General features: G+C 44.8%; 1 protein-coding gene across 3 annotated transcripts in view; it reads left to right on the top strand.

The window, feature by feature from the left end:
• The first annotated feature begins 656 nt into the window (after nucleotides 1-656).
• The window catches only part of LOC147636810 (fatty-acid-binding protein 2-like), a 72,841-nt gene continuing 49,104 nt past the window's right edge, over nucleotides 657-24,393 (top strand). The window contains exon 1 of one of the 3 annotated variants that reach the window (XM_086800370.1): nucleotides 657-1,068. The gene's annotated coding sequence lies outside the window, so the exon portion shown is untranslated. The remainder of the gene's footprint in view (nucleotides 1,069-24,393) is intronic. The other 2 variants (XM_086800369.1, XM_086800371.1) reach the window with 2 other exon arrangements.

Below are 24,393 nucleotides of genomic sequence, written 5' to 3'. Positions count from 1 at the left end.
GTACAAATGGATATCCATGATGACTTCCATGCATATTTGATTGAGAGAGTGAATGGATCTAGCCTCTAGGTAGGTCAACAAGTTATGAGTGACTTGAATATCAAGGAGAAAGAGTGCAAGTGTGAATTCAGCACATGAGCAACTCCATGTGCACGTCTCTTTTAGAAATTATGGAGATTGAATATTTGAAACCTTAGAGACTCTAGTTATTAGGCCACCTTTTCACACATAAGCAACTCCATGTGCATGTCTCTTTTAGAAATTATGGAGATTGAATATTTGAAACCTTAGAGACTCTAGTTATTAGGCCGCCTTCCCACACTGCTGTGTTAACTTGTGTCAAAAAACATAGCCAAGAAAACTGTCAGAAAACATGGCCAAGCAAAATGCTTACTGTGCCACGGCCAAGCGAAATGCTATGTGCGCTAGAACCGGCGCAATGAGCCTTCGGCCAAGTGAAATGCTAGGGGCGCCGGATCGGGACAATGAGCCTTTCTTTGTGAAACTCAGTCATGCATGTCACTGCCACCTCACCTGAGGGGTGCGGGAAAGGGGGCCATGGGAAAGCCCAGTTATAATGCATAGTAACCGTGGATAACTATGTAGGTTAGGTTAGGGCACTGACAAAAGGTACCCAAAAAAGAAGAGCAGCAATATCCTTTTTGAACCTTGAAAGTCGAGCACTGAGGCGGGGCCCTGCAGGGCACCTGCACATGGGGTGCTCTTCAAGGGCGCACGAAAGGTAGAGTGGGTGGGGTTCGTTGAGAGCCCAATAACGTGTGAAAATTTAGGGAAATCTGGGCCTCCTGACAGCACGAAAGGCTCGCAACCCCCACATTTTCAGCCGTTGATCATTGATGTGATGTGCGTCTCTTGGAGGTGCTCTGGTGACCGCTCCCGCCCATCTCCATCGTGCAGTTGAGCACTGCACACTCTCTGTTGCAGTCTCGTACTCCCTTCGTCTCCAACAGCTTGTATGTAATCGATTAAGGACAGGAGTTGGGGACGCTTGAAGTGCATTTGGGCGATCCATTCTCAGCAGCAAGCATACCACAGTGCCGAGCTGAGGTGAGTTGCATTTCTCACCCACCGCCCCCTCTTGTCAGCACTCGCTTCTTCTGGCTGCTTTTCCCTTCTCTCTTTACCTTGAAGTGTGCTTTGTTATTGGATTATACTGCATTTGGTACCATGGTGCATTGTTGTGGTGACCTCCTGCCATCAAGCATGGCAGGATTACTTTCCTTTGGAGAATGCTTGATGCTGTATCTTTTTGAGTTGGTACTGAAATTACATGCCATTAGGGTAGGTATGAACCCACAACCTCTGCTTTGAGAGGGGCTGCTCCTGCTTTCCCTAGCTCTTAAAGTTCACTCAATGGTCACTTCTACAGAGGAGAGGAAGTGGAGTATGATGATAATAGCGGTAGCATCCAGACAGCAGGATTTCCTCTGTAACTTGGGCTTAGATCAGAGTGATGACCTCTCTAATAACTTCTAAATAACCATCTCTTTATTATTGTCCTTGGGCTCTCTGAGTTAGTGTTGGTTACTCATGTCTGATTGTGTTTTCTGCAAATCTTTCAGTCTACCCTTTCTTATTAACACTTCCATAGCAGCAGTAGGCTTACAGTTTGTATTAAAGCCTAGTTTATTTGCAAAATTTGATTTTCCAGCATTTATGTGTGTTACCTACTACCTGATTACGTTAGAATCAGGGGAACCTTAGCATTTGGGATGTGCTAATTTTGGATATCTTTGTTAGGTGTCATTGTAAAGGTCGTCACAGGGTGCTAAGGTTTTACACTAGGTGCATAAGATAAGTCTAGATTTTTCTATTTCTGCATAAAACAAGTCTTTTGTTTAAGGTATATATATATATATATATATATTGATTGTACACTTTATAGTATTGTTCACTTTTCTATATATATATATATATATATATATATTGATTGTACACTTTATAGTATTGTTCACTTTTCTATATATATATATTGATTGTACACTTTATAGTATTGTTCACTTTTCTATATATATATATATATATATATATATTGATTGTACACTTTATAGTATTGTTCACTTTTCTATATTGTGTCTCCTGCCAAAATGTAGTCCATGTAGGATTAGCGTAATCACTCAATAATCTCTCTCCAATTTCCAACAATTGGTTTTCAAGCTTGGTAAGCACACTTACCTTTTTCTCCCGATTTGTGTAATTTGAGCATGATTAAGGGGGAATTTTGCGGTTGAGCTTGATTAAGGGTATCATCTCTGTCAACCAACTGCCGTACAGATTTGATTGAACGGGCTGCATCTCTGAGCGCGGTTTATCGGGGAGGGTGTTGCTCAGCTTAATTTAGCCTTATTAAGGTGGGAAGTCTCGTCATCAAGCATAAAAGTGTTGAATCCCTTCTCCATCGTGAGCAGCGGCTGTGTTGTGTCCTTTCCCAGAGGCCCAAGCGGCTTCTCTCATCAAAGCTATGGCTCTGTGGCCTACCCAAGAAGCCCACTACAATGCATATCGCAGTCATGCAGATTGTTAAGCAGAGGAGCAAGTCCAGTGTAGACCGTCGAAGAAGAAGGAAGGTGCGATCGCCCTTGTATCCAGATTTGAAGCCCCTCGCACATTGAAGAAGACACTGATCTGTAGTGGCAATTCATCGTTGTTTTTTCTGCAGCATTCGTTGGGCCTATTCACAATTTCACACTGTTTTGAGAGTTTTTTCACATTGCTTGCACTGATGCGACCTGGTCACATGCAAAGAAAAGTACGAACATCAAGCCTACAGATGGAAAGGTTAAGGGCAATGAAGACACGAGGCACCTAGCAAGGCTTGTATTCTTACAAGCCTAGATAGGGAGATTTTTATTAAGCCTTACAATTTTTTTCCTTTTCATTCTATTTGTAGTTCATCTACTGTTGTAAGCAACCCTTGCAACTCTGTGTAAGCGAGTGTGAGTATGATATCCAGGTGTGATATAGTTAGAATGTGATGTCTTGGTTATGGCATGACTAGTGAGTTTGTTCTAAGTTTCTACAGGTTGTAAAGGTTGTATCATGGAATAAATGAAGGGTGCTAAGGTTCTAGACTAGGTGCATAGGATAAGTCTAGAGCTTTCTAGACTAGGTGCATAGGATAAGTCTAGAGCTTTCTATTTCTAAGTTTCTTTGTCCAAAGTTGGATATATGCAAGTCATGCATGTAAAGGAGCAGAAAAGTGTGGAAAAGAAGACCTTTGTCTAAGGTCTATATATATTGTACTCTCTTTGAATAATAATAATGTCCCTCACTTTTCTATATTGTGTCTCCTTCACGTTTGCCAAAATGTAGTCCATTAAGTATGATTTGCAATTTTTTCCCCACTATGGCTTCAAAGGACTTGATGGTAACTTCAAACCGTAGGCTAGCATAGCATATGGCTTGCATGAAAACCCACAGATAGGAGTTGGCTACAACTCAACAATGGCTCCCAGCACTCGGAGCTTCTGATTCAACATCTGTCGCTTAGCTAACAAGGTTCATCCATTTCCCATTCTCGAACTGGATTTTGTGGTTGCTTGTCAAAGAGTCCGAGATTTTAGAATGATTGTGTTTTGACAGTGGTGGATCTGCTAAGCAAGCAAACACACCTCAGTCAATGCACATCAGACGTGGATGGGTAGGAGGTGGCCAAGCTCTTCATCCTCGAAGTGTTCCGGTTGCACGGGGCATCCATAGAGAATCATCTCGGACAAGGATCCCAAGTTCATAGGTGTTGTTTGGCAAGCCTTGTTTTATGGCCTTGTGACAAACTTACAATTTAATGTCACTCTCCACTTGTGACAAACTTACAATTTAATGTCACTCTCCACTTGCAAATAAAAGGTGAGATAGAGAGCATGAATAAGATTATGTTGTGGTTCAATAAAGAATATATGTGTGTGTGTGATCTAGTTATGTATTTGTCTAATTTGGCAATTTATTATTTCTTCTTGGGTGTTCTATATTAAGCTTTCCTATTTTTGATTTGTTTGTTTGTAGTGATTCTCTTCTTTCTTTTAAAATTATTTGTAAGTTTACATTCATCTGGCCTTATGATGGTATGTGTGTTTACCATACTTTGGCATTATTGTCAGAAGCATCAAGATTCAAAAGAGTTTTTGCCATTGGTAGAGCAGGCCATCGACAAAGTGAACACCAAGGTGGTTTATGGTTGTCCGAATTTGATGATCAAGTTTCTTAAACTTCCATTGGACTTTGTGTGGTCCAAGGCATGTATTATCACATGCACCCTGCACTACGGTGCTATGTGACACATTGGTCTAGCATTCAATGTAACATTATACAACATTAATACCCTTTCTAGGAATATTTGTCGTATGCTGTGGCGCTTCTTTGAGTCCCAGTCCAGGACATGTGAGGCATGAGCTAAGCCTTAGATGTTAGGGTTAGTCCATTCACCCACTTGGAGAACAAGCATGTAGAGTGTTATGACCGTGTGTTTTTCCCTCTGGACAACAAGCAGGTGGTCACGGGCACAGGATGGACAAGTGTGAACAGGCATCAGTTGAGTGTGAAAAGGAAACTCATAAGTGTGGCCAGCCTAAGTGTGAAAGGGGACAAAAGGGAATTTTATTGTTCATAACGTTTTTAAACCTTTGATGCTTAAAAAAATAATATTATTTTATGTTGAAAAGCATGCGTTTTTAAAACCTTGGCTTTTGGCGTTTTTGAGAAAGAAAAACGCATTGTTTCTTTATATAAGGAAGGTGGCGGAGATTCGTAAGTGGCCGTGTGTGGAGATCGTCGTGTGGGAGTCGCCTGTGGGAATCAGTTCCGCTATGCATGGGTTATAAGCGGTGGGTGGCGCTGTTGCACTTATGGCTGCTGGCAGCGGGTGGTGGTGCTGCGCAGGAATCAATCGAGTGCTGCTGCTGCAGGCGGGTGGTGGTGTTGCGCAGGAATCAGTCAAGTGCTGCTGCTCTGCAGGCGGGTGCTCCTACTGACGGGTGCTGTTGTACTTGAGCGCATGGATTGCTGCCGGCTACTGCTATGGCTACCACCACTACTGCATGTGCTACTACCACGAGCTGCTACCACTGTCGCCAGATGCTAATGTTGCCACCAGTTGCTGCTGCTACCGCCAGGTGTGCCGCTGTTGCCGCCAGGTGTGCTGCTACCGCCGGTTGTGGACTACAGACGGGTAGTACAGGGCAGCCAAGCAGGCAATCAGATGGGCAACCGGTGATGGGTAGCCAGGCAGGCATCAAGCGGGAAATTTCTATGCAGATAGTTGGGCAGCCAGACGAGTGTATGATGGGAGGCTCTCTACGCCATGTGGCTGCATGTATGGAAGCAGTCAGCGTGGGTCTCTCTCTATCTCTCTTGAAGAAGGTGAGTTGAAGGAGTCACCAAGGGGCCAACAGCCAAGGGATCTCTCTCTCTCTCTCTCTCTCTCTCTCTCTCTTCGCAAGCAGGCTTTGTTTACGAGATTTGGATGTAGAGGATCAAGTTAAGATGCACAGGATGATGTTCATGGAAGAGATGTGTGTTGCCCTTCGTCTTGGACCTATGTGTATTCAGGGATTGCTTGACACGTCCTCTATCTTTCTCTCTCTAGGTTTTGGCAACCGTGATCTGAGGATTTATGTGTCATGGAAACAGGACATTGGTCTTTTTGAAGAAGCAAGACTTTGGTATCGAGGAAACAGGCCTAGGTTTATGGGATAGAGGTCTATGGTTTATCAGATACAGGTCTTTGGTTTCATGAGGAAAGCATGTCTCTGGATTCATGTGAACAGGTTTTAGTTTTTCTCGAGGTTACATGCAAGCTGTGACTATAGGAAGGACATGTGGTTTGGTACAACCCTATTGCTGCTTGGGGAAGGGTTGTGAGAATCCATGATTGAGATGGAGAAGACCTTTTCAAGCAGGGAGGTGTCGTACAGGTGTGCCTTCTCTATGGAATGCTTTGCTGTAATAGCGAGAGTTCTTATTGGAAAAAGTCCTGGGTGAAAAGCAAAAAGAGATCCTATTGGTAAAGGATTCGTCAAGTTGTACTTTGTACTCAATTTTTTTGATCAAGTAAACAAATATCGCAAGGGGCGCCACTGCGTTTTGGGGCCAATCGGTGTCCTTGTACTATTTGCAGGAGCATTCTAGCTCCCCTGTTTGTTTTCCTTTTTTAGGCTCTCATGGGTGATGAAGTGTTTTGTGTGCAAGTGTTTGTTTCACCACCCGTCCGGTTTTTGAAGGCCGGTTTCATGGTTCCATTGTCGGGATATCGTCGACTTTCTCAAGGAGACGAGCTCATGGTTACATCAAAAGCTTCAACATGTGGAAAGTGAAAAGGAAGTGCAGGAGGCAGTGCAGGATTGTGTGTCTTTGCCTATTTAAGGTGAAGAGCAAAAGCTGAGGATGAAGCTCAGGAGAAAAGACACCAAGGACAAGAAGTAGTTGACCAGGAACGTTCGAAGTAGAGCGATCCACTTGAAGAAGTCTAGTCTCTATGGTCCCGTGCCTTCACTGTAATCCGCAGAGAGCGTCCCACTGGTGTTCCAGGACCACGCACAAACAGGCGCTCCCGTACTAACGCTTGGCTCTCCCGATCTCGACACCCATGGATCGTGGTTCTCCAAAAGCTTGGACTACCCGGCACCGAACGGGTGTTAGCAGTAGTGAATATCTCTTGTAAGATTTACACCAAAGACCTTTGGTTGAATCTCAATCAATGTACCTGGTAAAACAATGAATATGGCCTTCAGTAGAACCAGGCACCCACGTATGAAAGAAGAAGTCTCGACTCTCTATTACTGCTGTTGCCAGCCCGCAAGTGAGAGTGTCGCCTGTAGCTCGCTAGTGGGAGAACAAGTATCAGAGGCGCCTTAGTGCAGCTGCATAGGGGCTAGAGGAGGATGCCTGGGCACAGCCGCCTGTGCAGGCAAAAGAAGGAGGGCCTGTGCGCAGCCGTCTGCAAGCAAGAGAGGGTGGCGCCTGTGCGCAGCTGCCTGCGGGCAAGAGAGGTGAGACCTGTGCGCAGCCGCTTGCAAGGTAAAGAAGGTCGGCGCCTAGGCACAGCCGCCTTGCGGGCAAGAGAGAAGAAGAGTCGCCTGGGAGCAAGAGTAGGAAGAGTCGCCTGTGGATAAGCGTAGAGAGAGAGTCGCCTGGGCAAAGGTGGCCGAGCCACGTATAGCTGGCCAATTCACCCTTTGCATGGGGGGCGGCCAGTTTAAAGGCTTCTAAGGGAGGGTGGTTAGGTGACCATGCACCCACCATCACACACGGTTAAGGGAGAGCTTCTCTCCCCGCCATGGCCCAAGTGGGTGCCCACCCTAGAAAAAGGACACCATGAAGTATTGGGGAGGCTGCCCACTCATTAATGGGTGTGAACTTGCAACCTTATAAAAACAAAGGTTAGAAATAATGCCATAAAATAAACAAATGGAATACACTACCACCTGTTCACACGCAACAAAACTCGTCAGAGGACAGAGCAAACTTCACGACTCATTGGCAGGCATCCCCGCTCAGTAAGTGGCACGTCAAACAGGCAAACACAAGAATACAAGTCACGCGAAGACAGTTCCAGGCATGCAAACATGAATGCATGTGCAAACAGTATCATGGACATATCTCCCGTTCATGGAACAAGTACTAATGAGCCTCCCTATGGAGTGACAGTCCCATAGGCAAGACACGGCACAAATACTGGCTCTTCCATGGCGTGACAATCCCATGGATAGAACACAGTCCAGGTCATGCACGGGTGGCACCAGTCTAGCTCCCGTCCATACAACACCATCCTGCTAACACACGGGTGGCACCAATCTGGCTCCCGTCCATGTTATGCAAAATACTGGCCTCTTCACATGAGACACCGGCCTGGCCTCAAGTGAACAAGACACAAATCTGGAGATGGACCAAATGGTCGGCCAATTGGTGACACTTTGAGTTGGAGCCGACTCTTGTTCGGCTCATTCAGGTTCAGCAGAACTGGGGTCTGGAGCATTGCCTGATGCTCAAGAGGGTGGTAGCACCTACACTCCCTTGTTATATAGACAGGCTCAGTTTTCATCTAGAAGTCGCTTGGTGACATCTTTGTATTCACCTGAAGGTATTGAGGCTGACAGTACATCTGCATATGGGACTTCTATGATATTGTGTACTAGTAACATGAGATGGTAAGGTTGGGTATGGTCCGCAGTCGGACTATAACTGCAACTATGGATGGTTTTTGCCTTTGGAACTAAGGTATGACTGAGGAAGATTGATCTTTGTCATATGGTTCTGGCTGTTCTTGACCACAGGATTGGTCAATTGGATATTGGAGTTGGTCTCCTTTGGAATGGCATGGTTTGGTTGAGCTCAAAGTTTGCAGCAACCTGAGCCAACACTTTGAGACTCTATGAAGGGCATAAGTCTTGCGAGCAATCCTAGAGTTGGCATAAGTCTTGCGAGCATGTAGGCATATGCTCACTTATGGTAGTGCTATGTGTGAACAGGGCTTAACCAAGGGCACTTTTTCCCATGTGGTTTTTCCCCTTGGACATCAAGTGTGAAAGGACACTAACATATAATATTTTGTACTTCTATATTATATGGATGTGGCACACATGCAAGGGTTGACTTGCATTTTGTGGATACCACACTTTTGGCTCTCTCTCTCTCTCTCTCTCTCTCTCTCTCTCTCTCTCTCTCTCTCTCTCATTTTTGTGTGTGAGCTTCTCTACCCTGCACCTAACCCTAATGTGCAGGTTTGTGTGTGTGAGTGTGTGAGTCCAACACCCAACAATTGGTATCGAAGCTGGGAGCTGGGAGCTGGCCCTGAAAATCTATCGTTGGAAGAAAACTTGCAGATTTCCGTCACTCTGCGGAGTTTCGTCGCCGTCCGTTTCCTCCGCCAGTTCCGGCCACCTGAAGCCGGCGGCACTGGTGGGGAGCCCACCACCGCCGCTTAGCCCACTAGCGGCACCGCCCTCTCTAGCCGGCGGCGATAGTGCTGCCCGAAGTGCCTCCGCCCATCTCAGCACTCTGTTCCGGCCGCGCCGTCAGCCGCTCACAGCCGCAGTTGTCCGCTGCCTTTGCTCCATTCCGCTCGCTGGTAGCCGACCTGCGGCCGCCGTCCGTCCTGCTTCGACCTCCGCACGCGGCTAGGCCGAGGACTCCAGGCGGTTCCAGGTCCTCGCGAACCTGCCTGCGCCCTCCGTGCTAGCCCACGGCTGCCGCCGGGTCCTGGTGCATCTACGCGCACTCTGCACGCCTCCGCCTGGCTGCCACGTACATGCCCCCGTCTGCAGCTCCGTGTGCTTCTCCTCGTTGAGTCTCCAGCTTCGCCGGCTCCCACCAACGGCTGCGCCTCCCTACTGCCCCGTCAACATGTTTGCTTGTGTGCTCCCTTCATAGCACCTGCTTTACACGTGCTGTCCCCAAAGGTATTCTTTGTGCACATTTTCTTCCAAATACAAATACAAATTTTGCAGCCATTTCAATGCAGGTCAGATACAATTTTGCAGACACTACAGTGCATGTGGTAAAGGGTTCAGGCGATTTGGGGGATTTCTCAATTTCAAGACAAATTGAAAAAATTGGGCATGTTGCTTTGCCTGCAATTTGGGGGTTTTCAAAATTGAGGTCAAAATCAGCAAATTGAACCTCTTTCATTTACAGAAATTTGGGGCTTTTGTGAAAATTGGCCAATTAGATGCACGTTGAAGCGATTGGAGTGCATAAAAATTGGGGATTTTCAGATTGGAGCATGTAATTGGGCATTACAGCTGTGATTTGTCGCGTATGTATACACATTGTGTGTAATTGGACAATTTGGTGCAGGTTTACACTTGCTCTGGTTTGCAGGCATACATTTGCACAGGACATTTGATTGCCTGGCAGTACACATTGGTGCTTGGTTTGCTTGCAGGTATATCTTGTTGACATGGCACAGAATGCTACAGATGTATTTGGTGTGCTCACCCAAGAGGACAAGTTGGATGGATCTAACTACTCCCTCTGGAGTTTCATGATCCGTAATTTGCTGGTAGCCAAAGGGCTTTGGGGCATCGTGTGTGGTGATGACACACGCCCACTTACCATACAGCTAGCCACGCCTCAAAGGGGAGGTGCTCAAAGAGCTCCTGATGTAGAACCTGCTCCCACACAAGAGCAGAAGAGATGGGACTCTAGAGATGCACATGCCTTGTCATTGATAGCTCTTTCAATGAAAAGGACTATTATTCCGCACATTCGTTCTTGCAAGACATCGAAGCTTGCATGGGACACATTGGAAGCAATGTATCAGGTAAGCAACAAGGCAAGAGTTGCCTACTTGAAAAGGCAGTTGGATCTTCTTTCTATGGATGAGGGTGACTCCATGGCAGATCATCTCACCAAAGTGAAAGATTTGCAGGAACAATTGCTCAACATTGATGAAGTTATCCCAGACAGACAGATGGTCACCAACACCAACACTCTTCATTCTTTACCGCCTTCCTACTTGGGCTTTCACACCTCTCTCAACCTCTCAATGAGAGGAGGTGGTGATCCTGTCACTTTTGAAGAGCTCGTGGGTTTACTCTTGCAGGAAGAGCAAACAAGAGCAAACTTATCGAGCAACCGTGGTGGAGACAAGGCATTTACAGCCAAGGATAAGGGTAAAGCAAAGAGCGTTAAGCATGGGGGACAACAGTCTAGCAAGGTTGGTCATGGATAGCCCTCTTCTGGTGGTGAAAAGTCTGACAAAGGGGATGCAAACAAGCCCAAAAAGAAGGGCAAATGTCACTATTGCCATAAGCCTAGACACTACATCAGTGAATGTAGGAAGCGGATTGCAAAAGAGAAAAGGAAAGAAGCAGGCAATGCAGTAGCAGACTCTTCCGATGACAAAGCACAGCAATCAGCTAATGTAATCCAAGAAGAGTACACTTTTTTGGTCACATGCACTAGTGGCACATCAAGTGCTTCAGACACTGATATGTCTTGCATTGCATCTAACAGACAGAATGCAACATGGTATTTTGATAGTGGTGCTTCGAGCCACATCACTTCATGCAAAGATGTATTTCAGCATTTGGTTTATGCTTCAAATGGCCGCACTGTATCATGTGCAGATCATACCACATATCCAGTAAAGGGAATTGGCAATGTCATACTTATTGCAGCCAATGGTGCCAATATTTGTATGAAAAATGTATTGTATGTTCCAGGGATAAAGAAAAATCTGCTCTCCGTCTCAACCATAAACGACTAAGGTTTAAAGGTTGAATTTGAAGACAGGAAGTGTTTGGTAAAAGACCCATCAAAGGGTTATGAAATAGTCACTTCTGGAACACGATACAAAGGCTTGTATAAGCTGGACAGCTATGACAAGCGTACTTATGATGCAAATACAGTGGCTGCCCGCTCCTGCTATGCATGATGTAGAGCTATGGCATGCTCGTTTTGGGCATGTAAATTTTCGGAGTTTGATGCTTTTGCAGAAGCATCATATGGTTGATAATATGCCGCCTCTTGAGTCTCCACCAAGACACGTATGTGAGGGGTGTATTTTGGGAAAGATGCAACGAAAACCATTCCCCAAAGATGGAGCTGTTAGAGCTGAAAGTAAATTACAGCTCATACATAGTGATGTATGTGGTCCAATGCGGACACCATCCATAGGGGGGCATCTTTACTTCGTCACATTCATTGATGACTACTCTAGGTTTGCTTGGGCTTACCCCTTGAAAGCAAAAGCAGATGTGTTTACATGCTTTCGACACTTTGTAGCAATGGCTGAAAATATGTGTGGATATTAAGTCCAAACACTCCGCTCAGATAGAGGTGGAGAATACATGTCAAATGCATTCATGGATTATATGCTTCAAAAGGGCATCAAACACCAATGTATTGAGCCTTATACACCGCAGCAGAATGGTGTAGCTGAAAGGAAAAATAGATCTCTTGTGGAGATGGCAAGATGCATGGTGAAAGCACAAAAGTTGCCACACAAATTTTGGATGGAAGCTATAATGTGTGCAACTCATGTGTTGAACAGGTGTCCAACAAAAGCTTTGAAAACCATAACACCATTTGAGGCTTGGTATAGCCGAAAGCCAACAGTGGATTATATGCGTACATTTGGGTGTTTGGCATATGCACATGTGTCAGAACAACTTCGAACAAAGCTAGATGACAAAGCAATTAAATGCATTTTTGTGGGCTACAGCAATGAGAGCAGAGGATACCGTCTTTATAATCCAACTACACGAAGGATTTTTGTCAGTAGAGATATTTGCTGAAAATTCAGAACAGCCCATGTACAGCTTGTATAAAAGCAATGATACAGGCATACAAGACATGTTTGATGAACTTTTACCCATTGCAATTAGGGGGGATTCAGATCAGCCAGCCCCAACACAACAAAATCCTCATGTAGAACATGTGGAACAGCCAGCCATTCAGCCCCCTTCTATGGAAGAAGTGGAAGATCTTGTCAAGGAAGAGCAAACAGCCATAGACACAGCCAAGTCAGTGCCAAGATGGTTGTTGAAAACTTTGCAAGAAATCAAACTTGCAGCTCCACTCACAGGTAGAACAAGGGCTAGTTCCAGCCATGCTTTGAATATACATCGTGGGGAGTCTGCATTAGCAATGGGTGGTCTCTTTGATTCAGAAGAGCCTTCTTCTTATGAAGAAGCACATGAGAATGAGCATTGGTTGCAAGCTATGCAAGCTGAAATTTCTTCTATCATGAAGAACAATACATGGGATCTTGTAAGATTGCCTAAAGGCAAGCATGTCATTGGAACAAAGTGGGTGTACAAAGTCAAAAGAAAGTCTGATGGTACTATTGACAGGTACAAAGCAAGACTTGTGGCTAAAGGCTACTCCCAGAAAAAGGGAATAGATTATGAAGAGACTTTTGCTCCTACTTCGAGAATGACCACAATAAGATCAGTGATTGCATTGGCTGCACATAAAGGATGGATAGTGCATCAATTGGACATCAAAACTGCATTCTTAAATGGGGATTTACAAGAGGAAGTATATGTAAATTAGCCCATTGGTTTTGTAGTTCCTGGCGAGGAACGTAAAGTATGCAGGTTACACAAAGCATTGTATGGGTTAAAGTAAGCTCCAAGAGCTTGGTATGATAAGATACATGCTCATCTAACCAGCCAAGGTTATGAGAATAGTCCAGCTGAAAGCACATTGTATGTGAAGAAAACCGATGCCGATATTCTCAGTCATCTTGTATGTAGATGACATGCTCATTACAGGTACTAGCAAAGCACAAATTTTAGATTTCAAAGCTGATTTGAAAGCTGAATTTGATATGTCAGATTTGGGGCCTTTACACTACTATCTCGGCGTACAGTTTATGCATACAGATGATGGCATTGTTATGCAGCAAACTAAGTACATAAAAAGTTTGCTAAAAAGGTTTCACATGGATGAATGTAAGCCCATTTCTACTCCGGTAGAACCAGGTGTACGGCTTACTATGCATGATATTGGAGAGCCTTTTGAGGCCGGCATTTACAGCCAGGCAGTGGGATGCCTCATTTACTTGTGTAACACAAGGCCAGACATATCTTTTGGGGTGTCTTTGTTGAGTAAATTCATGCACAGCCTAGGCACAAAGCATTGGCAAGCAGTCAAACGCATTTTTTGTTATCTTAAGGGTACCTTGGATCTTGGTTTGTTCTATCCCAGGGGGGGCAGCTTGCAGCTTTATGCATACAGTGATTCAGATTGGGCTGGTGATTATGATACCAGGCAATCCACCAGTGGGAATTGTTTTTTTCTTGGGAGTTCATGCATATCTTGGTTGAGTAAAAAGCGACCCACTGTTGCTACATCTACTTGTGAGGCTAAGTATAGGGCAGTCTTCACAGCTACAGTAGATTGTGTATGGTTGAGGAGACTATTGGCTGATCTTCGTGAGTGTCAGCAGACACCCACCACCCTTCTCATTGATAGCCAGAGTGCTATGGCCGTGGCAAAAAATCCAGTATTTCATGCATGTACCAAGCACATTGAGATTCATTATCACTATGTCAGAGAGAGGCTACATGCAGGGGAGATCAGTTTATCTTACTGCTCTACACAGGAGGATAATGTTGCAGATCTATTCACAAAGGCTTTACCTCCAGAAAAGTTTAAAGCTTTCCGCAAAGATTTGGGCTTACTCTCATACAGAGAGTGATCTGTCTTCGAATTGTGCCCAAGTTGTTGGCTTAGGATTGAGTTCCTTCCACCAAAGCAAAGCTTTGCCTGAGAGGAAACCTACCGCTAACTGGATCTTTTTTCCATCATCATATGGATGAAACTGAAAATGGACCTGCCACTTATGTAGCCAAGTGTCCACGATCTCCTTGGTACGCTGCTTTGCTCGCCCCCAAATGGTTTCGGAGTAATGTTGGGGCCTAAAGTAGAGGCCAAGGTATCCATACCTGAAAGAGTAGAGAGGGTAGTGGTCAAGAGAGAGATGGAGTTTTGCAAGGCTTGCATCTGGGCGGCGATTTGTGCCTGACGTTCCGAAGAAGAAGCTTGGAGAGCAACTTTGAACTCTTGGAAATCTGATTTTGACACATAATCGTCAAAAAGATCGGCATAGGTATCTTCCGTAGTTGGCAAGCCTTCGCGTTCGACAAGGGACTCCAAGTTCGATTCTTGGGTCGACATCGTGAAGAGGGTAAGTGGAGAGAAAATTCGATCTTTGCACAATAAAAGTGCGAGGGAACTTGAGAGCTTGAAAACTCGAGAGATGTGTGGCAAGAAACCCGCTCAAGGGGAATTTATAGGCTTCCCCAAAAGCTGTCCTTGGCTTTTGTGTGTTTTTTTTGGCAATATATATATATATATATATATATATATATATTCTGTTTTCTTAAAAAAAAGAGAAAAAAAATTATAAAGCAAACTTGGGTTTCTTAAAAAAAAAAAACCCTTTTTCTAAAGTGAGGGTTTATAAAAACCTTCAGCGTAGGCTCAAACGATGAAAGCATCCTGAGGCGTTTTTGTTTTGTTTTGTAAAAAAAAAAACGAAAGCTTAAAAAAAAAACTTACCACCCGGTGACTTTGCTTTCACGTTTTCTTGCAGTGTGTCTGCTTGCGATCGGCCTATGCGCATACTGACTCGCCTGCGCGCCTGTACGCGTGTACGAGCCTGTGCGAGTGTACCTGGCCGCAACCGACTGCTTGGCACACCTGACCGACTGCTTGGCACACCTGACCGCCTGCACATCGACATGGGTGCCTGCGCCTGCACCTTGCACATACGGGCAATCGCCTGTGCCTGGCTGCGCAAAACAGCCCATGTGCTCACGTTTACCTGCCTGGCTGCGTGTACAGGCTACTCGCATAAACGTGCTAGCCTGCCTACACAAACCAGCCCAACTGCGTATATGTGTCCGGTTGCCTACGCCTAGCGATCTTCACACAAGCTTTACTTTCTCTCTCTCATGTAGAGCAAACTGGTTTTTCTTTTTTCTCTCTCCTGAAACTGTTTACAGAGTTCAAAAACATCTTTCCTCTTCTTTGCAAAGCAAACAACCCTTTCTAGACCACAATCTCCATCATCACGGGTTCCTATGATGAAAAAGCAACATACTGAAACTGAAAAACAACAGTATGCACAGAAAAAACAGCAAGCTTTTTGAACATACCTTACTTCGACCTCATCTTCTCTACCTACCGACTTGCTCGTTCACGAGGCACGCTCTGATACCAATGTCAAATCCCCACCGGATCTCCTCGTGGAACGCTCTTGGTACGAGACACGAAACCTGCATATAAACAAACATGGGGGTGCAGGCTTGACTCACCTCCCAACTATGACAGCCGTGGGCAAGCCCACAGTCTTGGCTATCCCCACCGAGCCACGAGCTGAGCTAACTAGGTTGATGTACCGACCAATCTCCTCCTCGCGACGTCCCATACCGTCGCGAAGCTACCCTCGCGGGCCTGGAGATTGTTGCCGGCCTCGGCTGCGTAAAGCAGGTGCACGTCTGCACTAGATCCAGGCTCCAGACCATAGAGCTCTCACAAATCACGCGCGACTCTATATGACTAATGACTAACCTTGGCCACCCTTTTATAGGTTCTTGGCCGGTCATCGAGCGTCCACACTCGGACGCCCGCCCGTCCATACTTGGGTGCCCACCCGTTAGTCTATCCCTAACTCAACTCGTCAATCAGCCTGCCTAGCTCTAAGCTTTCCCAACCTCGAAGCTAGTCTTGTGTGCGTGTAGCACATGAGAGAGAAAGTAAAGCTTGTGTGTATACTGCTGTTTTTTCAAGTTCAACATGTTGCTTTTGCATCATAGGAACCCGTGATGAAGATTGTGGTCTAGTATGGGTTGTTTGCTTTGCAAAGAAGAAGGTTGGATGTGTTTTTAACTGTATAAATAGTTTAAGAGAGAGAGGAAGAAGAAAAAGCTAGTCGGCTATATGTAAGAGAGAGAGAGAGAGAGAGAGAGAGAGAGAGAGAGAGAGAGAGAGAGAGAGAGTAGAGCTTGTGTGAAGATCGCTAGGCGTATACGCGCTAGGTTGGTTTGTGTAGGCAGGCTAGCACGTATACGCTAGTAGCGTGTACATGTAGCTAGGCAGGTAAACGTGGGCACGTGGGTTGTTTTGCGTAGCCAGGCATAGGCGATTCCTGCATGCACAGGCAGGCACAGGCGCCTATGTAGAAGTGCAGGCGGCCAGGTACGCCAAGCAGGCGGTTGCGGCCAGGTACACACGCAGGCGACGTGTGCAGGTGGTCCACGCAGGCCGACGGGTGTCAGAAGGACCGTGCTAATTACAGGCGGGTGGCAGAGAAAAAAAAAAGAAGCAAAAGCGAAGAGCAAATGCGTGGCGTGGATTTTTTAGCTTTTGTTTTTTATATATAAAAAAAACCCATGTTTTTTTTTGCTTTTGTTTTTTGCTGAACCTTAGAGAGGAGGGTTTAAAAAACCCACGTATTGCTTTGTAAGTGTTTTTTTAAAATAAAGAAAAAAAATAAAATTATATATATATATATTCTTTGCAAAAAAAAAAACACAAATGAAAAGCTTAGTTAGCCTTTGGGGAAGCCTATATATTCCCCTTAAGCGGGCCTCTTGCCGCACATCTCTCAAGCTCTCAAGTTCTCTAGCACTCTTCCTTGTGCAAGATAAATCTTTTCTCACCTTGCCCTCTTCAAGATGTTGATCCCAGAAACAGAGATGGAACCCGTTTTCGAACGTGAAGACTTGTAAGCCACGGAAGTCATCGATGGCGATCTTTTCGACGATTTTGTTTCAAAATCAGATTTCCAAGAGTTTGAAGTTGCTTTTGAAGCTTCTTCCTCGGAATGTCAAGCACAAGACGCCGTGCAGATGCATGCTTTACAGAACTCCATCTCTTTGTTGACCACTATCCTATCTACTCTTTCGGATATGGATACTTTGGCATTTGCTTTAGGCCCTAATATTACTCCAGAGCAATTTGGGAGCGAGCAAAAGCAGCGTACCAAAGAGATAGTGGACACTTAGAAACGGAGATGGAACCCGTTTCCGAACGTGAAGACCTGTAGGCTGCGGAAGTCACCGATGGCGATCTTTTCGACGATTTTGTTTCAAAATCAGATTTCCAAGAGTTTAAAGTTGCTTTCGAAGCTTCTTCCTCGGAATGTCAAGCACAAGACGCCGTGCAGATGCATGCTTTACAGTACTCCATCTCTTTGTTGACCACTATCCTATCTACTGTTTCGGATATGGATACTTTGGCATTTGATTTAGGCCCTAATATTACTCCAGAGCAATTTGGGGGCGAGCAAAAGCAGCGTACCAAAGAGATAGTGGACACTTGGTTACATAAGTGGCAAGTCCATTTCCAGTTTTATCCATATGACAATGGCAAAAAGATCCAGTTAGCAGCAGGTTTCCTCTCAGGCAAAGCTCTGCTTTGGTGGAAAGAACTCAAACCTAAACCAACGACTTGGACATAGTTCGAAGAAGTCTTCAAGAAAGAATTTCTCAAGAAAGAGGATGACTATGATATTGTTGCCCTGTTTGCTACTTTGACCATGATCTCACAAGAGGTCTATCTCCAGAAATTTAGGGACTTACCGATGAAAGTTACGAAGATGGATTCCACTACTCTTTTGGGTTTCTTTGTGGCTGGTTTATCCGACTTATACTGTTTACAGGTTAAAAACAACAAATGCAAAACTTTGGACGAGGCCATTCATTCCGCTTGTATCTATGATGATACAATGGTCTCTTCCAAGTCTAAACCCGCGACTGAGCAGGGAAACAAGTACAAAAGGAAGTTCTCCGCACCGATGGCTAGTACGATAGAAGGAAAGTCTTCGGACCAACCTTCTTCGAAGAACTCAACTTTGACCCCAGTGAAGAAAAAACGTCTCCTCAAGGCTTTGAAGCTCAAGAAGGAGGGACATTGCTTCATCTGCAAAGAAAAAGAACATATGCGTAACGAGTGTCCGAAGCAGAAGGGTGCAAAGACTAACGCAGGACCCAAGCCAAAGACAGCTAACCAGTTGTCTTTGACAAGTACGTGTTCTGATTGTCTATTTAACTCTAAAGTTTTTGGCGTGCATGATCTTCTCTGAGTTTATGAAGAAGTGAATGGCCATAGAATCCACATTCTTCTAGATCCTGGCAGCTCACACAATTTTGTTAATTATAAACTTGTGCAGAAATTGGGTCTTGATACACCACCTAGTAATCATATCTATGAGGTACGCCTACCTGCAGGTCGGCAAGTATGGGATCGAAAGGTGGAAAAGCTACCAATCCGGATTCAGGACTACGAAGATCTTCTGGAGTGCTATGTTATGCATCTAGAGCATGTAGACTTGTTATTAGGGATTGAGTGGTTTAAGACTCTTCAGGTCTAGATAGATTGGTCTAGTTATACTTTTTCCTTTGAACATAGGAATACCCAGTATTGTATCTTAGGTGATTGTATACATCCCTCTCAGGGACCTCTTATAAATAACGTTGATTTTGAAAATATAATGGATTCTTCTTTGTATAATGCTTTCCACTTTGTTTTGATTTCATACCTTCTATGGATGTCAATGAATTAACTGCGTTTGAGAATGTGTATAGATTACAAGAGATTGAATAAGCTGACAATTAAGAATCGTTATCCTCTTCCTAGATCAGATGACCTGATTGACCGGTTAGCTGGAGCGAAGTATTTCACAAAGATAGATTTGCGTACTGGCTATCACCAGATACGTATTCATGAAGGGCATATCGAAAGAACCGCCTTTCGGACTAGGTATGGCCATTACGAGTTTCTCGTATTACCTTTTGGGTTAACCAATGCTCTAGCCACTTTCCAGCAAATGATGAACGATCTTTTTCGTGAACATTTGGGAAAATTTGTGGTTATGTTGCTGGATGATATTTTGATATATAGTCGTACTCTTGAGGATCACGTTAGACACCTCACGTTTGTCTTAACTATTTTAAGATAGAATCGACTATATGCTAAATTAAGTAAATGTAAGTTTTTTATGACAGAAATGATTTACTTGAGACACAGGATCACTAGAGATGAGTTGAGCATTGATTATGACCGAGTTCAGAAGGTCCTGGCTTGGCCTATACCACAGAGGGTGAGACAACTTTATTCTTTTCTCGGTTTTGAGTGGAAGACTGACATCAGTCAATCAAGTATGTGTGTGATGTAGATGATTTGAGAGGAAGGAAAGCTCGATGGGTTGAGTTAATGCAAGATTTTGATTTTGAGATTCGTTATCGAAAAGGGTCCATGAATAGTGTCGCAGATGCGCTTAGTCGAATTAGAGAGGTGAATACTTTGTCGTTCATCGAGATTTCTACTGACTTATTTCAATCATTGAGAGGGCTTTGCAGGGCTGATAGTTATTTTGGTGCATATTGGCAGAAGATCCTTCATCGAGATTTCTACTGACTTATTTCAATCATTGAGAGGGCTTTGCAAGATTGAAAGTTATTTTGGTCCATATTGGCAGAAGATCCAGGACGAGAGCTCATTGATTGACCAAGACTCAGTGATTGAGCAGTCTACCATTCAGGTTGCAGGAGGTCAGTGGATGATTTGGAATGGTTTACTATTCCGTAATGACAAAATTTGTGCCCCTTTCTGCTGGACACCCTGGGATACACATGATATTATCGTTAGTGAAACACACTTTTTATTGGCCGAAGATGAAAGGGTATGTAGAAGATTATGTTCTCAAGTGTCAAGTTTGTCAAGCAAATAAAGCTGAACGCTTTAGACAGGCTGGGATGTTGCATCCTTTGCAAATCCCAGGTAATAAATGGAAAAGCATATCCATGGGTTTTATTACCGGATTGCCAAGAATATATCAAGGCCACGATTCTATTTGGGTTGTGGTGGATCGCTTGATAAAAATGGCTAGATTTTTACGAACACGGAAGACCATTACAGCTACGCAATTAGTACGGTAATTTATTGAGCTATTGTTTAGACTGTATGGATTACCGCAGGACATAGTCAGTGATTTACAAGTGACTTTGGGAGATTTGTTTTTTGAGAAGTTGGAAACAACTTTAAATTTGAGTTTCTTAGATCATCCTCAATTTGATGGCTAGACTGAAAGAGTGAATCAGATTTTGAAGGATATGCTTCGAGCATATGTCTCCAAAAGACAGAGTTCATGGGAGGATTATCTTCCTATGTTAGAATTTGCATATAACAGTACTAAGCATACGAGTACAGGTTTTAGTCCTTTCATACTTATGTATAGTTTTCAACCTAGATCACCTGTTACAGTGGGATTTTCAGGACTTCAGGATGATGCAGCATATAATTTTTTGCAAGATATGCAAGAAATGTTACAAGTTGCGAAGGAATCTACTAGAAGTGCTCAAGACAGAGACAGATTTTATTCTAATAGACATTGTTTACCCAGAGAATTCTCTGAAGGAACGATGGTGTATTTGTGAGTTCCGAAAGATTCCGAGACTTTACGGACAGGTCGATCTCCGAAAGTATCCCCTAGATACTGTGGGCCATTTCGTATTACACGACGCATATGAATTGGATTTGCCTTCTCATGTGAAAGTTCATCCTGTATTTCATGTCAGTAGACTTAAGTACTCGGTGAAACCAGTGTTGCATAGAAACGCGTTTCATACACTTTTGAAACGTACGAAACGTTTCTAAACGTTTCGTACAGTATGAAACGCGTTTCATACAACATGCAGTTTTTAAAAACCTTAAAAAACGTTTTCTTTCCTGGATTCGTACGGCGCATATTATCACGCTTCCTAGTGGCCGCCGCATGCGAGTTCGCCGATTTGCGTGCCATCCTTCTTGTCCTTCCATCGCATCTGTCGACCCCCAGCTCCTTGGTGTCCTTGGGCCTTGTGGAGGTCTTCCAAAGGGGTAAAGTCCTGTTTTGCTTTAAGTTGGTTTTCTCTGCACAACTCACAAAACAGCACACTTTTTTCTCTTCCATCAATATTTATGGCATATCTTCCACGGTGTCGCACTTGCAGGGCTTACAATCTGCATTTATCCTCGTCTTGTAGGATGCCTCGAACAGGTGATTCTCTTTGGAACAATGTCACCTTCGAGTCTAGATATGGTGGCTCAGGCTCCGGAAAGTGGGAATGCAACTTTTGTGCTGATAAGCACCATGGCAGTGTCACCAGGTTGACGGCACATTTCTCACAAACAAAGGGTTTCGGCATTGGGCCATGTAAGCATGTGCCACAAGAAATCTATGATAGCCTCAAGGCTTGGAAGGCCATGCAGCTAGGTATCCCCCTTGAGGATATCCCCAATCTGGGAGAGCCTGAAGCACGTCAACGTGTCTCCAAGAGGACTCGCAGTATCAGAGAGGAAGATACCAGTGGTGAGGTTGCAGGTGTTGTTGCAGGTGGTTCTAGCTCGGCACCTCGAGCCAAAAGAACTAGTCTTCCAGTGTTCAAGAAAGGACATGTACAGGCAGGGATGCAAAAGGCTGCCATGAAAGAGGCAACGAGGGAGTTGATGAAGTTGTTTATTCAATGTGGATTATTCTTCCACATTGTCAGGACTCCTCGATGGAAGAAGGCAATGAGAGCTATCTCCCGCATTGGGTGTGAGTGGGATGGCCCCTCCTACAAGACATTGCGCACTACTGAGCTTCGCAAGGAGCAACTGGCTGTGGAGATGGAGATGGAGCCTCTCAAGGCCACTTGGGCAAAGTATGGTTGTACTTTGCTTTGTGATGGACGGACAGATGCGCGGAAGAGAAATGTGCACAACATTCTTGTGTCCTCCTGCAAAGGCACAATGTTCATTCGTGCCATAGATGCATCGGTGCCAGGGATAGTGGTTACAGGGGAGTTCATTATGTCCCACATGCGCCAGGCAATCAATGAAATTGGGCCTGATAACATCAGGTGATCACGGACAATGGGTCCAATTGTGTATCCATGGGCAGGATGTTAGAGGAGGAGTTCCCCAAGATTGTGTGGACACCTTGTGCAGCACACAGCCTTGACTTGATGATTGACAGCACACAGCCTTGACAAAAGGGTCATCCCATTGAGCCTCGCCAAGTGAATCCAGATAAGATTGATATCATGAAGTGCAAGGAGATTCCCGACATTCCTCAGGAGGAGAGAGACATCTATTCTATGCTCTATGAGGAGATCATGGCTCCGGCTCGCACTACACGATCTTCTCGAGAGGCTAGTACTAGTGGTGCACCTGCACCTCTAGAGGATGAGGCCTTTGAGGACTCGGCTACCGGCAGTGACCTTGAGAGTGAGGCTGCAGAGGCAGAAGATGCAGATGAGGATGAGCATGAGGATGCAGATGAGGATGCAGATAGTAGCTAGCAGCTGCCAGTATCATTTTATTTGGACATGTTATTTAGTTTGAACCAGCCAAGAGTTTACACCTGTAGTCCAATCTGACTGCCCACAAATCCTTCTCAGCACAGAGGATCTATGCACACAGATCTGTGTCCTCAAGCAACACACTGTGTCTCCCTCTGATCAGCCAAGATCACAAAGCAGGCCAGCCATGGGCATACATCTGGCATAACTCATAAGCATGATACATCTTCTCAGCTCAACATACATGTGCTGTTCAATCCCTGTCTTAATCCCTTGTCAATCTGCTATACTCCTCCTCTCACAAGGAGCCAGATAACACATACCTGTAGCAGACATCAAGCAATAGAAAGAGAGATGGATGAACAGAGTCAAGGCTTACCAAGTTCAGCTCGTGAGACAACTCTGGAGGAAGCAACAGCACCAATCTGTGCCTGCAGGCACTTGAACCCACAATCCTGCTTCACACATGTGCTTGCACTTGCCTGTATCTTCCTCCTGATGCTCACTCCTATGCTGTCCTTGAAAGTACAGATCTGAAAATCAGCACTGTACTTGATTGTACCGCCTCGGGATGCGTGCCAGGCGTTGTCCTTGCAAAAACAGCCTGCTGTCCTGATTCTGGTCGCCTGAATCTGAGTACACAGGCCTGTCCAGCACCTGTCTGCACCACCTGCAGCACTGTACTTGCTGTACCTGGCTGTCCGTACACTGTACGGCAGCCGTACAGTACTGTACTTGCTGAGTACTTGCTGGTACAACCTGTGTAGGGCCTGGGCGCAGAGAATCCAGCAGAGATGAAGTACGTTTGCAGCAGATTTCAGCAGCAGCCTGTACTTGCAGTCGTACAGTGCTGTACGGACTGCACACGTGGGAAAGTACAGTTGATTTTGCAGAAGAAAACAGCAGCAAAACACCAGAAATCAGCAGCCGCCTCCTTCCTTGTGCTTTTCCACGCTTGTACACATGCTTTTGCTCCACGACTCCCAAAAGGGAAGGGAGAGAGAGAGAGAGAAGAGAGAGAAACTCTCCAAAAGTGGCTCCTCCCCCAAAAATAATAATAATCCCTAGGGCCCAACTTGATAAGTTCCCTAGGGCCACTAAGGCCTAGGGGTAACTTTAATAAACATTAAAAGTTAATGTTTTAATGTTCCCCCTTCACACCTAGGGTTGTCCACACATCTTTAAACATTGTCCGGGCACCCCCCATGTGAATCATAAAATATTCTGACCCTGCAGCCACCATGCCCACACTTGTCCTGCTCCATTTTCACAGGGCCATGACATACCCCCCTCTTGAAAAATGGCAAGCGTCCTCGATTGCATTCTGGTGATGCATCAAAATATCCAAAGTGAAATATACAATATGGCAAGATCAGCGTCCCAATCTCTCTGAGCCATACACATGTATCAATATTCACTGCAAACCAATGGCATAGTAATAGTCCAAGTTGTATACCACTGTGAACCATACATATCCACAAAAATCTCCATGTGACTAGTACACATATATCATAGAAGTCCCATAAACAGATGTACTGTCAGCCTCAGTACCTTCGGATGAGATAAAATCTGCACCAAGCAACCTCTAGTTGTCATC

Source organism: Cibotium barometz, chromosome 7 (genome assembly GCF_041138505.1).
Source record: "Cibotium barometz isolate CiBa-2024 chromosome 7, ASM4113850v1, whole genome shotgun sequence".
In the NCBI taxonomy this organism is placed as follows: domain Eukaryota; kingdom Viridiplantae; phylum Streptophyta; class Polypodiopsida; order Cyatheales; family Cibotiaceae; genus Cibotium; species Cibotium barometz.
Note: the sequence above shows the minus strand (reverse complement) of the source record. Positions and strands in the feature narration are given on the sequence as shown.